The sequence below is a fragment of the Mesoplodon mirus genome (assembly GCF_964341445.2).
Source record: "Mesoplodon mirus genome assembly, chromosome: 15".
Lineage (NCBI taxonomy): Eukaryota > Metazoa > Chordata > Mammalia > Artiodactyla > Ziphiidae > Mesoplodon > Mesoplodon mirus.
The window spans coordinates 66,575,652-66,591,513 of record NC_138991.1 but is presented as its reverse complement, the minus strand read 5'-3'; the positions used below and the strand labels follow the sequence as shown (position 1 = coordinate 66,591,513).

At 52.8% G+C, this 15,862-nt stretch overlaps 1 protein-coding gene across 2 annotated transcripts in view; it reads left to right on the top strand.

The window, feature by feature from the left end:
- The first annotated feature begins 4,831 nt into the window (after window positions 1–4,831).
- Window positions 4,832–15,862, top strand: part of RRBP1 (ribosome binding protein 1) — a 59,346-nt gene continuing 48,315 nt past the window's right edge. The window contains exon 1 of one of the 2 annotated variants that reach the window (XM_082645678.1): window positions 4,832–5,093. The gene's annotated coding sequence lies outside the window, so the exon portion shown is untranslated. The remainder of the gene's footprint in view (window positions 5,094–15,862) is intronic. The other variant, XM_082645677.1, reaches the window with a different exon arrangement.

The window sequence follows — 15,862 nt, the reverse complement described above, 5'->3', positions numbered from 1 at the left end:
CAACATGAGCGTGAACAGGATTTCATTTTCTAACATTTTCAAATCCTGTTGAGTCTCTTTCACACACACACACACACACACACACACACACACACTCACCCTCCACTCCAGTCCAGGTGACTGGTATATTCAGTGCTGTGAAGGAACCAGCCACCTCATAAGAGCTGATTGTTGCATTTTCAGGAATTTTTCAAGCAGTTCATTAAACACAGCCATTATTAAACGTTTTATGATATAAACTTACAATGACATAGATTATAGTAAACACAAAAGTAATAAATACTCATTCTCATCACTTCCTAATTATTTGACTACATTTTACTATTATATCTGCCTTTGAGATTATTCATGAGGTTACCTGTACAGTTTATAATGGTATGTTACTGCGAATTTCTTCCCATCTTTGTGTTTGGTTACTTGAAATCAGCTCCGATGGGAGTATTCACCCCAGAAATTGGCAAATGCTATAAATTAGGAATGCTCCCCTGCCCCCACCTCCAGTAGCCAATAGTTACATATTTACCAGCACACCAACCATATTTTGCCTGGAATCTTACAAAAGCCTCCTACCTGGTCCTGGGAGCCTCCATTCCACGTCTTAACAATTCTGCCCACCACTGCTAAGGTGATCTTTTCCAAGCCCTCACCACCAGAACTATTGCAATGGCCTCCAACCCAGTGGGTCCCCAACCTAGCTGAGCATCACAGTCAGCCGAAATAAGGGGCCAAGGGAGCGGCCTTGACTGTCACTGACCACGAAGCCTTCCCTGAACCACCACTGCAACCCACACAGGTACAGCACACCTTCTGGGATCTGGCACCGAATGCAGTGGTTATGCTCATGGACCCTGGCGCCCACCCCCACCCCTCTGACCACCCCTGTGACAAAGGGCAGGGTACTCAACCTCTCTGTGCCTCCGTTTCCTCATCTCTAAAGTGGAGATAATAACTGTGCCTCCTTTACTGGGTTGTTCTGAGGGTTAAATAATTTTACTTATAGGGCACCTCCAATAGTGCCTGGCACATGATAAGACCTAAAAAGGTTATGTCCTTTTTTTCACATGATATTTTTCTTCTGTTTGTCATGTATCATCCTTTTTTAGTTGTTGATAAAGTAAAACCTCTTTTCACACTGTAAGATATCTTCTCTTTCTGCCTACTCTTTAAAAATAATATTTGCAAGTTAGTAATAGAGAGCAAAGCCCTGTCATGAGTTAATGGGCTGTTCTAGGTAATTACTCTTGTATGTTTAGTTTTTCCCAATAAGAATGCTTTATTTGTTTTTAATATACAACTAAAACCCAAAAAGGACATATCCTTTTTTTTTTTCTTGAGTCAGGTTGATTGAAGAATAATTTGCTTACAAACCAAATTCACCCTTTTCAAGAGCGCATAATTTGATCGTGTAACTGTCACTATCACCAAGGTGTGGAGCGTTTACATCACCTCTAAATGGTTCCCTCGTGCCCGTGAGGCTCGCCTTTTGAGACTCGGCTCTTCTTACCCTCTCCTTCACCCTTCAAGCTTTGGCAAAACACCACAAATCGGCGGGCCCCTCGTGCACCAGGCTACCTAGATCCCAGGCCTCCATCCCCCGTTCTCTCACCTTCTGGCCTGGCTAATCCCCCTTCTCTTTCAAGCTTCTGCTCTCACCCCTCTGCTCTCCGCAGTCTGAGCTCGCCTCAGCCTCTCTCTGGCCTGTTTTCATGTGACAGCCCTCGCTGGCCTGTCGTCCAAGGGGCGGCAGGGACCTGATTCCCAGGCTCCAGCCTGTGTCTGGCACTGAGCAGATAGGACCTGGAGGCTGCACTGGGCAATGGGATCCCTCACGTGCTGGGTGGCCTGATGGTTACAGGCCTGCGGCAGGGCCAGGGGCTCTGAGCCTGGGGGAAGCCCCTCACTCCCCCACAGGCACCCCCTGTCCATCTAGTCCTGGGGGTGGTTCCCATTTTTCCCAGACACGCCTTGGGAGAGACCAAGGCTGAGACACGCTGAGAAGGCAGGGGGCGGTCTGCAGGCACAGCAGTGGCTGTGAGTCAGGCCGGCTTGGAGGTGGGGGTGGGGTGGGGCAGGGGCTGACCTCCTCGTGGAGGCTGGACAAGGGGCAGGGACTGAGCAAAGGCAAAGGCTCAGGCCAGGCCACTTGTCCATACTGATCCCTGTGTTGTGTTGAGGCCAAACAAAACGTCAATCATGGGAGGGAGCAGACAGAGAGCCCCTTTTTTGTAAACACCCTTCACTCGTAGGGACTTTGTAATCCTATGATTCGTTTAACAACATTTATGGAATGTGCATTTACGGAGCCCCTACTCTGTGCAGGTGTGGGGTCGGTAGAAGATGCTATCGTGGCCCCCAGACGCCCCAGGTGCTCAGCCTTCTGCCAAGGGCTTCTTGCTGCAAACAGCTGCTTCTCTCTGCTGGAAGGCTTTCTCTGGCTGACAGAGCATCAGGGTGAGTTAAAACCCCCCAGAAGAAGCCTTCCACCATGAGGATTGGGAGTCCCGCACCGCGGGTGGGACACCTCTGGGGCGGGCTCCACATGGTTCCCTAGTGCCCAGCGATGCTGAGCCTTGGCTGCCCGCAGAGGCCACTTGCTTGACATTGTGCTCTTAACCAGCCCCTTCCCATCCCACTTTCCTACCAGTGTTTCCTGTGGTCATCCCTCAAATGAGTCACTTGCACCCAAACCCTCCTGGTCAGGATCTGCTTCTGGGAAAACCAGTGTGAATAAGATGAAGGAGGTCTGTGCCACAGCAAGGCCTCTGAGGGCAGTTGGGTCTTTACTGGCTTGCCCAGCCTGTAGTGATTTCCGGGCACTCCACAGACACCAATGAATGGATGGATGGGTGGATGGATGGGTGGATGGATGGGATGGATGGGTGGATGGGTGGATGGATGGATGGATGGGATGGATGGGTGAATGGATGGGATGGATGGGTGGATGGATGGGATGGATGGGTGGATGGATGGGTGGATGGATGGGATAGATGGGTGGATGGATGGGTGGATGGATGCGTGGATGGATGGGATGGATGGGTGGATGGATGGGATGGATGGGTGGATGGGTGGATGGGTGGATGGATGGGTGGATGGATGGGATGGATGGGTGGATGGATGGGATGGATGGGTGGATGGGTGGATGGGTGGATGGATGGGATGGATGGGTGGATGGGTGGATGGATGGGATGGATGGGTGGATGGGTGGATGGGTGGATGGATGGGGTGGATGGGTGGATGGGTGGATGGGTGGATGGGTGGATGGATGTGTGGATGGATGGGATGGATGGGTGGATGGATGGGTGGATGGATGGATGGGATGGATGGGTGGATGGAAGAATGACTCTCCAAAACCCAGAGAGGGGAGCGATTGTCCTAAAAGAGTACATCCATGTTCAGAGAGGCTAACTGGTTTACCCACGGCCAATTAGAACTAGTTGGTAGCATATGCCAGCAAGAAGCTGGGATTCTTGACTTTTATGTCAAGCCGGGGCTCACCACTGGAAAAAGACTGAGTGTGGAAAGCTAATCCAGGTTAATTCCCGCGGATTAATCATTAATATGCTAGGGAACTGCTGAGATTAAAAATATGAATGAACGGTTTAATTTCAACCCAGCCCCTCTTTATTCCCTCATGATGGCTTGTATTTCCACATCTAACGACTTGTACGGTACCAGTGACAAAGAGGGAGGGGGTATGTGAAACTGTCCAAGAAACAGCTATTAGGAACAGGATTCTGCAGCCACGGGGGTGGGGGAAGTGGTACAGGGCAGATCAGCCTGCAGCAGCAGCCCTTTTGGCCTCCCAGAAACCTTAATTTCAAAGAAACTGGCTTTGACTCAAGTTCAAAGAGTTAGCTTTAAGAGACACTGATATAATGGTTAAAAACCAGGCCTAAAATTATCTTAATTGAAAGACTTATTTGGTTATGAAGAGAGAGTGCTAGGTTATATGGGAGTGGTGGAGTAGGGGTCGGGAAGGAAGTCCTGTCATGAAGCACCGTTTGCTCAGTTTTCTGCTAAGTGGGTGAGTTTATGTGGGTCAGACCCTCTCACCCATCCCATTGCAGAGTAAAATGCCGGAAGGTCAACTGCAGTCATTGCCCTGCTGCCAGTTGAGGTTTGGACGGTGCCTCAGTTGTAACCTCCCTAAAAATGGGTGTAAATGACGTCCACCCTCCATTCCTCCTGCACCGTCTGGCCTTTCCGCCCCAGTTTACTCAAGAAAATTCTTTCTGGTGCTGATTGCAATCTCTTTGAAGATAGTGACGTGCCCTCTCTGGACTGACCCCCAGCATAACTTGTCCTCACATCTAGGGCCCGGAGGGGGCGCTGCTGCAGGGGAAGTCAGTTGGTTTTAAACGAAGCATTTCTCCCTACTGTTCGCATGTTGCGCAACCCTGCTCAGGGTGACACCCACCGCCATCTCAGCCCTGAGGGGCCAGGGGCGCAGGCGCGGCGCCGCTGGGATTCGAACCTTCGCGACCCGCCGGGCCACAGCCTTCCCGGAATCAGCGCCGGCAAGCAAGGTCGCTGGCCCGGGGTGGGCGGGGCCGGCCGGCGCCCCCTCCCCCGTTCGGCCGCGCGTTCCGGCCCCGCCCCGCCTCCGCGCAGGGCCGAGCGCCGCGCCGCGCGGCTCCGCCCCTCCCCGGCCCCGCCCCCGAGGCTCCCCGCAGCTCCTCCCCTCTCCCATTGGCCGAAGCGGAGACCCGCCTCTCCGCCCAATGGCCGCCGCCGCGGCTCGGCCGCCCGCGCTCTGACTGGTCAGCGGCCGGCGGAGTGGCGGGGCACGGGCCAATGGGGAGAGGCGGCTCGATGAATGGCTGGCCCGGGTGGGGAAGGCAGGAGGCGGCGATCCCGGCGGAGGGGGCCGTTTGCCAGCTCCGAGGCAGAAAGTGCCACGACTCCACACGCGCGCACGCAGCCAGCGAGCGGCCGGAGCGGACGGCGGACGGGGCGGGTGGCGTCGGGGTTGCGACGCCTGCAGTTGCTCGGGGGCGGCTTCTCGGCGGAGGCTCGGCCGGCTCCTCTCTCCCGGTTCGGCGGCGGCGGCGTCTCCTGCCCTCTCGCTCTCCCTCCCGCGTCTCCGGCTGCAGGTAAGAAACTTGGCCGGGCCCTGCAGCGGCGGCGGCGGCGCGCGGGCCGGGCCGTCGGGGCGCCGGGGCCGGGCCGGGCGGGCCGCACCGGGAGTGACACGTCTCCCTGGTGGCCCCTCCCCCGGCGGCGCCCCTGGCTGTCGCCGCGGCGGCGGACCCTGGGGGTCCGGGCAGGCCCCGGGGGCGTGTGCCGGGCCGAACCCGGTGCAGGGGCGTTGGCTGAGCGTGCCCGAGGTGTGGACCCCACGCCCTCGCCGTCTGCGGGACCTGCGGCGGCCCCGCCGTGCGACGTGGCCGCCCCCCCAACCTCTCTCTGTGCTTCCCAGCCGGGCCGTCGGGCCGGCCGGCGCGCTCCGAAGTTGGGCGAAGAAAGTTGGCGGCGGGGCGGGGCGGCGCACAGCTGGCAGAGGAAGGGGTTAAGCTTCGGGAAGCGGCTGGATGACGTTGCCGGGCTGGAGTCCGGGCTGGGGGGGGTGGGGGCGGGCGGAAGGCGGCGGGGGCCGGCGGGGGAGGGGGCGGGATTGAATGGGGGCCCGGGCCGAGCGCGCCCGCCTGAGGCTGTGGCCGGGGGCGCGGCGGGGCCGGGAGGCGCCGACGGGGCGGGCCGGATTCGGGGCCGCGGGGGCCGCCGTGCGGGGACCCGGACCGTCCGGGTCCGGACGCCCGGCGGCCGCGGTGGCAACTTCCCGGAGTGCGGGAGGCGGCTCCCTGCTCCCCCTGGCGGCGGGGCCGGGGGCGCTGTTTGCCCGGCCGGCCGCGCGGACCCGGTGCGAGGGCGCCCGGCGGGGGGACGATGAATGGGCCGGCAGTGCCAGGCCGGCGGAAGTGGCACCTCCGGCCCGGCCGTCAAGCGCGCTGGCACCCCGCCTGGCTCCCGCCCCGGGTCCCGGGCTCCCGGCCTGGCGCCGGGCAGGGGAGGGCGGGCTGGGGTCCGCGCTTCCCTGGGCAGCATCTGGGAAGCCTCGGGGAACCCTCCCCACGTTGCAGATCACAAACGGTAGCTCGGGTGGTCATGGCTAAGGGGTGGGCTTCCAAAAGCCGGCACCGTGGGGAGTCGGTCAGGCTGTTTCACTCCGGGGTCCGCTTCCACGTCGGAACAGCCGGGCTGCCGGAGAGAGAACCGTGAAGACCCAGCACGTGTAGGGAGTAGTCCACAGGTGTTGACTGTTAACTGTTTTTGTATGAGTTTCTAGGGTGTTCGGGCCGGGAGGGAGGTGGGGTCTGGGTTTGGCTCCGGCCCGCCCGCTGCGGATGCAGCCTTGCCACGTCCTGTCGTCTGGATCCCACCCCTGCCACGCTGCAGACCCTCTGCTCAGGGTGCTTAACCTCTCTGAACCCGGGTTTCCTTATCTGTAGCCTGGAGATAGAACCACCCACTCACTGTAGGGTCGGGCAGCCTCCCAGGTAAGTGCTGGCAAACCCTGGGACCTTGTGCCAGCAGAAGGAAGTTTGGCAATAACTCCTGGAGGTCAGAGGTCAGCAGAGTCTAGGAAGCATCTAGAAAATGAAACTTTGCAGGCTCTTGGGAGCCTCGCAGGTCACTGTTTGCCTGGTGTGCTGGAACCTTCAGAGCGGGGGCGTCTGCGTGGCGTTTTCTGGACTTTGGGGAGGAGGTCTCTTCAGAGCTTTGGCTGTTCCCGCGGGGCTGGGAAGCACTCTGCCTCCCCCTACGCTTTCCTCTGTGCTTGGCTGTCTTGACTTGCCCCTGATCCAACCCCAGAGAAGGCTCGGTGATCCCGCAGCGGGCTGTGGTGACGTCTCTGTTCCTTTATGAACTCTCCAAAGGTCAGTCCCACTGTGGGCTGCCAACTTGTTTCCCTTCCAGAAAGAAGCTTCCGGTTCTGAGGGCCTGGAGATGCCACTTCCCTCTCTGATGAAGCGAAGGAGGAAAGCTGGAGGCAGGAGGCGGGGCAGGGCTTGCACGTTCAGGGCTTCTGGACCCGTTGAGCTGCAGCGTGGTGGGGTGGGTGGCCAGATAGGGAGAGAAAGGCGTCTCGGGGACTGGAAACAGCCGCCAGGGAGTCGAGCCGCAGGCACTGTGCTGGATCAAAACTCTTCACTTTCACAGTTAGGAGTCGGCCTCTGAACATCTCTACAGAGATTAAGAAGTTAGTTTGGTACCTTGGTGCATGAATAGTTTTTGGTGATGGGAGAATTTTAAATAAATCCCAAGCCACTGAGTCACATTTGAGCAATTATGCTCTTTGCTGAAACGAGCCCTAAGTCAGTAGGCTGTAGTGATGATACAGCACCAAGTTCCACGTAAGTGGCTGAATGCAAACCATTTGATTGGCATACTGGTTTATTATGTAGCAGGGACGCCTTTTAAAAATGTCAGGACCCCAGACTTTTCTTACTTGTTCTTTTATCCCAAGGAGTTGTAATGAGGAGGTGAGTGACATATAGGCAGGGAGTCAACCGTTCTTTCGAGAATCCAGATTTTTCTGTGCTAAAATCTTGTTTTGGGAGAAAAAATATGGTCAGTGAGAATGATGATGGTGGAGACAGTGCTGTCCATCTGTACGTCCTGGCCCGGCGATGGTTAAGGCCTGGCCCATAACACAATAATTGCGGATGAAATGAGGTAGACCAGCACACCTGTTAAATTTTCTCCAGCTATCTCATTGGACAACTGAAGCTCAGCCCAACTTGATTTTTAAGGTTTACTGTTTAGAGTCAGGTTCACAGCTTTGGTGTACATCTCGGCCTCACAGCAGCCCGATTCCATAGCGTAGATGTGGTTGTTCCCATCCTGTGAATGAGAACGTAGAGACCCAGCAGGTCAGTTCCTGTTGCCCAGCTGCTGGGCGATGTGGGCACGGCCTTCTGAATGTTCACCAACACCTACAGGCCGTATAATTCCACACTCGTTGGGACAGTAAGTACCCCAGGGAACACCTGGAATTGGAAGATGGAAACGAAGGCGGGGAGGCAGTGTGGGGTGTGGCAGTACCAAGACAGTGCTTTCATTTCATGTCTTTGTCAAGCGTCTCCTGTGTGCCAGGCCTTCAGACACCACAAACGAACCTCGTTCGTGTCTGAAGACACTCCATCTAGAACGGTGTTGTCCAGTACGGTAGCCACACGGAGGTATTTCAACTTAATTAAAGTTAAATAAAATTAAACTAGTGGCAGTTCATGCGCTTCCACCTAATAAGATGTCACCTGTAGAAAGCAGTTGTTCCTGACTCTTGGTGTGCATTATAAACTGCATGTTAAGGGAAAGAAGGCGGGGGAGCAGGGGTGCAGCACAGACAGTGGTCCTGCCCTGGAGAGCTTCTCACCTAACACCGAGGGCATCAAAGTGGTCAAATGGAACAGACACGGAAGATAGGTATTGGGCGGAAGACATATGGCTTGTAGGGAAAGTAAATATTTACTTCTAAGTGAGAGAGCCTGGGCAAGAGGGCCACTTAGCATTATGGAAGATTAACCTGGGGACTTCGTAGGAGGCTGTTCTCTTAGGCACACAAGTTCTGATGAGTCTCCTGAAACAGGCAGGCCGACTCCCACGACTGAAGGCGAGACACATGTAGCGTGTTTCCTTTAAGAGCCGTAAATGACATGCGTCTCCCACCTGCCTAGCAACGCAGGGCAACTTTAATTTATAAAGAAAGTTCTGTAATTTCTACGTTTGATTATTTTGGCAAGGCTGGAACAGCTGCCGGTCTCCTAACCTTACACTGTCCAGGGTCCAGGCGTTTTCCTGTTTGGCTGGCAGCAGTTGTTTCCTGACTATTTGCAGGGCTTTGTTATATTCCATAGAACTTTGAAAGGATCACTGGATAGTATTTGGGGAGAATTTCTGAATTCTTGGCTGTACTAGTGGCCTCATCTTAGTACGTTGTGTAGAGTAACGTCAAACCAGTTAACAAAGAACCCAGATTGATAGACAGCTATTTTCTTGTTGGTCAGACAGGAGGCCCCTAAGGTTGTGCCGGAGGTGATCAGCTATTTATAGTGATAGTGAATATCATCTGCTGGCTCCAAAGTTGGAATAGAAGACCATCTTAGACCCAAAGCTTTAATTCTGTGCCCTGACCCTGGTTGAGGTGTGAGTGAACCAGGTGTGTTTCAGGTTGTCTTGAGACTGGTTCCCAGCTGGAGCCCTGCGTGGATGGAACTTGACTGGCACGTGAGGTTTGTTCAGGCCCGGGTTGCTAAAGAACTAAGCCACCTTTTAAAATTGGAGAAGTTGTTGTTGTTAAAATCTAGATTTGGGGCTTCTCTTGCGGAAAGTGGGAGTTTCTGGGCACACCAGTTCTGCTTTCTCGGGTGGCAGCCGTGGACTGTGGTTGTCTTCCCTGGGCAGGGGCTGTGCTCTCCTCCCAGGCTCACTCACAGTATGTGCTTGGGTGCTGGCGGTCCCCGAGGGACACTGTCTACCCCAGCATCTGAGAGCAAAGAGGAGTCGGAGGGCGTCCACATGTGACCTGAGTAGTCACCAGCGTCCCCCACCGGCTGCAGCTTGGGGCAGCGGGGGGAGCACTGGTCTGGGTTCTAGTCCCTAGAGTAAGTGGTGTGACCTTGGATGTGACTGTTCTCCCTTGGCTTCAGTTTCCTCCTCGTGTAATATGAAACCAGGCCAGTTGGCTCCATCTTTCAGGCCACACATCGTGGTTTATCCTTCACTCCATGCCTTCTCACACTTGTATCCTTTATGACGGCAAACCTATCAGCTCCATCCACTCTCACCGCATCCCCTGGTGCCAGCCTGTTGCAGACCCCTCATCCCCCGGGTTATTTCACTAGGTCTGAAGTGGTCTGCCTGCTTTTGCCCTCACCCCCTGCCTTCTCGTCTGTTCCCAGAGCAGATCGTGTCACCCTGTGTTCAGGACCCTCCTTGGCCAGAGTCTGTCCAGTGGCCTCCAAGGCCCCGCTTTTCCCTCAGGCTTCACTGCTGCCCCCCCCACCCCCACCCCCTGCTCTGGTCACACTAGCCTCCCTCTCTTTCCCGGGCAGGCCCTTCTGCCGCAGGGCCTTTGTACATGCTCTTGCTCTCCCTGGGGAGCTTTTTCCCAGACGGCCACGTGGCTTGCTCCCCCACCATCCTCAGGTCTGTGCATTGTGACCTCCCTGACCACCCTATTTAAAGTGGCAGGCCCGGTGACCCCTGTCCCACTTCTGTGCGTGGCTTTGTTTTCATTATGACCACCTCATGTGTCACATATGTGACTGACTTTGTCATTTCTGACACTGGATTGTAAGCTCTCCCAGTGCAGGGATGTGGCCACCCTGTTGCCCCGAGGTGTCCCTAGTGTCTGGACAGTGGCACACAGTAGGTGCCCATCTTTGCCGAGCTAACAGGTGATTTTCTAGTGCCTGTATTCGGTGAGTACCTTATCATTTAGCCTCAAGTAGCCTGGATTCCTAGAGCATCAAATATAAACATAAAAAACATATTCCAAAGCCAAGTGGCTTTTGGATTCCCCCCAGCCTGGCTCCAGTTGGGAGACTGACCGTCACACTCACGGCAGTGCTGCCACATGTGGCCCATCCTGCTCCGCCAGCAGAAGCCAAGTCTCTGAAGTGACCCTTGGCAGAAGGCTTGGGTGTTCGCTCTCTCCCAGGTGCCCTTCCGGCACACTCATGGCCGGTTAGATTGGTCTCAGCACTGCCTGTTCTCCGCTGACCGTCACCCACGCGGGGGCCTCACCAGACCGGGCCCTTCCCAGGTGCCTGCGCTGGTTCTAGGAGGAGAATTCGCAGCAAGCATCCTTGATTTCCCGGCGGAGCTGATGAGCTAGATGGGTTTGCAGAGCAGCCAAGCGTATCGGTGACGCCGCCCTCACCAGGAAACAAAACGTTATTTTTGGTTTGAACAGTGCACTGCCTCTGAAAAGAGGTGGGTTTTGTGTTTCGTGAGCAAGAGTGTTCCTTCGTGGTAGGAGGGGAAATTCTTTTCTGGTAGTTGGCATTCCATTCTCCCTTCTTTTAGTCAGACTTTGTTGGACTAAGAGGGCTGGATGAGGTGAACCTCCCGCCTCCCAGATGGCGTTTCCTCGAGGACTGGGCGTGGACGCTGGGCAGGTGTGGGATACTGGAGCCAGGCAGGCTGGCTGGTCACAGCCCCTTCCAGGCCGAGCCCACATCCCTCGTTGCCTCCTGTCTGCCTGCCTTTGCTTTTAGGCAAAGAAATGGAAAAGTAGATCATAGATTCCTGGCCCCTCCTGATGGGAGGATCTGGCCTACGCATTTCACGCAGAAGCGTGAGAGATCGGGTTCTGGCCCTTAGCCCAGGCAGTATGTTCTGTTGGAACTTTTCATTCAGTGGTTAAAATGTACAACTCAGCTGTAGCAAAAACTATTTCCTTTTTAATTAAGGCTCATCCTACATAGGAATTAGATGCAGCTTTATTTCTGTTGAACACGTTTTCATTTCTTGGTGAGTTCTAGATCATCGTAGTTGGGGAATTTCGTAGTAACTGCAGTGACTCGGGGAAGGGGGTCAGTGTGCAAGAGTGAGTGGTGATGACACCATCAACAGCGGCCTCGTTAGTGACATGTCGTTAGGGGCATGGACGGGCCTTTAGCCACGGCTGAGATGGCCACTGCAGCCTGTGTTTTCGCCTCCAACCTCAGAGGGAAGCCCTGAGGTTTGTTCTGAACAGTCTGGTTTCGGAAGCCGCGGGGACAGCGAGGTCTGTGGGGCTTGGAGGCGGTGCCCACCGTGACCTTGGTCCCCACTTCCCCTCTCTTGGGAGCTGCGTGGTGAGCGCACGTGAGGGGCCTGGGGGTGGCAGGGGTGTACGTGCCGTGACAGACCCGCCTGGCATCAGAGATGCTCCTCCTTTGAGAACTGTGTGGGTTCATTTTCCTACCAAAGTTGGCATGTGTGTATATACATATTTTAACTCTTTACTAAAGTAGAACAAATATAGAAAAATACACTGTCCCGTCTACAGCTCACGGAGCAGTGCCCCGTGTGACCAGCCAGCCAAGAAACATTGTCCCCCAGCAGCTCATTTCGTGCCCCTCGGGTTGCTGCCCATGCCCGGGGGTAACCACACCCCTGACTTGTAGCTCACAGGTCCCTCCCACCTGCGCGTGAACTCGGGGCAAGTGGACACACGGCCTGTGCTCATCGTGGCCTCCCATTCAACGTTACGTGTGAGCATGAGGTCCATCCGTGGTCTTGGGCTATTGTAGTTCATCCCCCTATTGTATATACTCTGCACATCACTGTGCAGGGGCACTTGGATAGTTTCCCCTCTGGGGCTTCTGTTTTGATGTACTCTAAATTACACGATACTGTAAAATACAGTCTTGCCCCTGACTTTGGCGACCGCGTGTCCACTTTTCCACTGGGTCTGTTCCCAGGCGTGGGGCTGTGGCCACGGGAGGCGTATGCTCAGCTGTGGACAACAGTGCGGACTCCCCAGAGCGCTGGTCCTCATTTGTACTCCCACCAGCAGCCTAGGATCTTGGAACATGACTTCAGCAAGGAACCAGGGTGAAGCTGAGTTACCACTGCTACTGATAAGAAGCACCCCCTCGTGCTGCCCTCCCTGTGTCCTGGAGATGGTTCATCAAAGATGAGCCTTTGCATAGGGCTTGCGGAAAAGGGTCAGGTTTTACTGCCGGTGAGCAGATGCTGTCCAAGCAGAAAGGCAGCCCCTCACAGTACATGAGAGAGGGCTCACAGAGCTTTGATCTGCGGGGAGATTCTTCATCAGACCCCCCACCTCACCCCGGTTCCAACAAGGTAGACGTAGTGACTGTTGGAGTGTTAAGTGGATTTCTTCAAAACAAAGGAGCTGGCCGTTGGGTACCAGAGGTCACTCGCCTAAGCCTCTGCCCGCCTGCCGGGACCCTGCTTAGAGCCCAGGGCCAGGAGGCAAGGGCACCGGGCAGGCTCCCCTCCTCCTGGGACAGATGTGCATCCAGGCTTGGATCTGGGAGTCACCCTACACAGCAGCCCTCCGGTCACATCGCAGGAATGACCTCTTTCCTTTTAAGAGCTTGCTTGGCTGGGATTTGGTTTGGCCACGAGTGGCTGTGGTGCCAAATGTCAGTAGCTTGAAGAAGTAAGGGCGGGCTGTGTTCTGGTGACAGGGTGGACTGGTGGGCTGGACCAGTCTTCTCACTCGGGTGGGGCAAGTGCTACAGAACAGATGAAAACAACACCTGTGGAAAGCACTGAATGGCTTGGAAGATCCTGAGGAAGGTAGTGAGGACACCAGAGTCTCAGTGCAAAGAATAACCCTGGATGGTGAGCACAGTCCTGAGGGCATTCGGTGAGCTGGGAAAACTGTGAGTTCTGATGGCACCTCTGGGTGCAGGGGGCAGAAACCAAGGTGGGCAGGATGATGGAAGCTGTGCCCACCGAGGACTCCTGCACCTCCAGGGTGAAGGTGAGTCAGAAGTAAGCCCGTCCCCTCCTGAGGTGTTGTCCTTCATGCAGATCCTGTGACCTCAGTGGTAGGACATTTTCAAGCCAATTCTGATTCTTTGTAGAGAGTGCTCCATGGCCAGTCCACAAACAAGCAGGTCTTTGAAGGACTGCGCCTTTATCCTCAGCTCAGAGAATCCCCACGTGTAATTTTCAAGGCAAACAAGCATCCCTGGTTGAGAATAACCAAACGCAGAATGCCAGGCGTTCAGTGAATGAGGACCAGCAGGAACGTCTGTGAAAACAGACAGTGAGTGGTTGACACAGTGTTTAAAAGCACTTCTTTTAAGTGCTTAAAGTAATAGACAAGGTGGAAAATACCTACAAAGAAAGGAAACTGTTAAGTGACCTAACAAATTTGATAAAGGAATCAGGTGCAGTTTCTAGCCATGGGCAGCTCAACCACTATAGTTAAAAACCCGACAGATTGAAGTGCGTGATTGAACTGGAAGATAGAGCAGAATGTACAGATTTCACTTTAGAACCAAATAGGACAGTAACTTGTAAGACCAACTGAGAATCAGGGAGAAGAGGTGGTGTGCCAGAGCCCGTGTTGGACGGAATAATGACTGAGAATTGTACAGAATGGAGGAGACACCCATCCAAACAAGGAAAAAACACCCACATGCATAAAGTGTAGTGCTACAGCAACCAAAGGAAAAAATTCCAGAGTGAGGGTGAAATGAAGGTAACTTTTAAGGCAAAAACCAAGACCGTTAATTAGTGACATCTTGGCTAAAGGAAACTCTCCAGGATGTTCTTGGAAGGAAAATACTGCCAAACCGAAAGAAGAATGAAGAAGGTGGGAACATTTGGGCAACTCTAAACAAACGTGAAAGAATAATAATAACGTTTGGGGGGGCACTGGAAAAAGGATATGGTTAATAACACCTGAGTTAGGGGGGTGTTAGAATTAGCAGAGGGAGTAAAGTTTTGTTTAATTTTGCACTTTGCGAACCTCACATATTATTGTGTTTTAAAGGTTGTCACTAAAGAATAGAAACTGTATTCTGCAATAGTAGAGGGGAAAAAATGGAGTGACTTAAAAGCAATCCAAAAAGAGATAAGAAAGGAGACAAAAAGAACTCCAGGACAGGTGGGGAAATAACACAAAATAAGATTATAGAGTTAAACTCAACTATATCATCATTTAAAATGTAAATTGGGGACTTAGCTCATGGCGCAGTGGTTAAGACTCCGTGCTCCCAATGCAGGGGGCCTGGGTTCAATCCCTGGTCAGGGAACTAGATCCCACCTGCATGCTGCAACTAAGAGTTCGCAGGCCACAGTTAAGGATCCCACCTGCCGCAACTAAGACCTGGTGCAACCAAATAAATTAAAAAAAGAAAAAAATTTTTTAAATTGTAAATTGACTAAATACTCCAGTTAAAACGTAAAGATATCTTACTGGATTTTAAAAATCCAACTCGTGTTTACAAGAGACAGGGTGAAAATGAAAGAATATATAAAACAAAAATTGAACTACAGGAAATGGTCAAATGTATAAGCAGAGTAGAGAATTGTACAATATCCTCTCAGTAATTGACAGCTAAGCAGACAAAAATCACTAAGGATTAGAACTTTGAACAAAATTAGGAATGTGATCTATGACTCTGTATAAATACAACAAAACACTGTAGCCAGCTAATACATATTTGACTTCAGAATTTTCAAAGATTGGCTGTATCCAGGGCCTTAAAGTCAATCTCAACAAATGAAAGGATTGAAATTATGTAGAGCAGGTAGTCCGACCAGAGGTCAGTTAAACTAGAAATATGAATAAAAAGATAAATAGAGAATCTCCATGTATGTGGATATTAAAATAAAACACTTCTAGCATGTATTTGTAGGTCAAAAAAAAAAGGAAAATAGAAAATGTTTTGAAATGAATGATGAAGATACTACACATCAAAACTTGTAGGATGTAGCTAAAATATTATTTATAGGGAAATTGATAACTTTAAATACATATATTAAGAAAGAAGATGAAAATTAATGAGCTAAGTAAGCATCTGTCTCCAGAAGTGACAAAGTCAAAATAAACCACTCAGAAGGAAGTGACAATGAGAAGGGATTAATGAAACAGAAAACAAGTAAATATACAGTGGAGAAGTTCATTCTTACAAAAGATGAATAATGTTGACAAATATCAAGCAAAATTGGTCAAGAAAAAGGCACAGATAATATCGAGTGTAAAATGGGACTTCACTACAGATGTGGTGAAATTAAAAAGATGAGTGGTTATCATGAACAACTTGTGCTAATAAATAAAAACAAAGCAGTGTCATGGGTGTTTATTAACCACCAGAGGAGGGGGCTCTACCACACATTGTATGTATGAGCCTTCTTTTTTTATCTCAACATGGTGATAATTTTG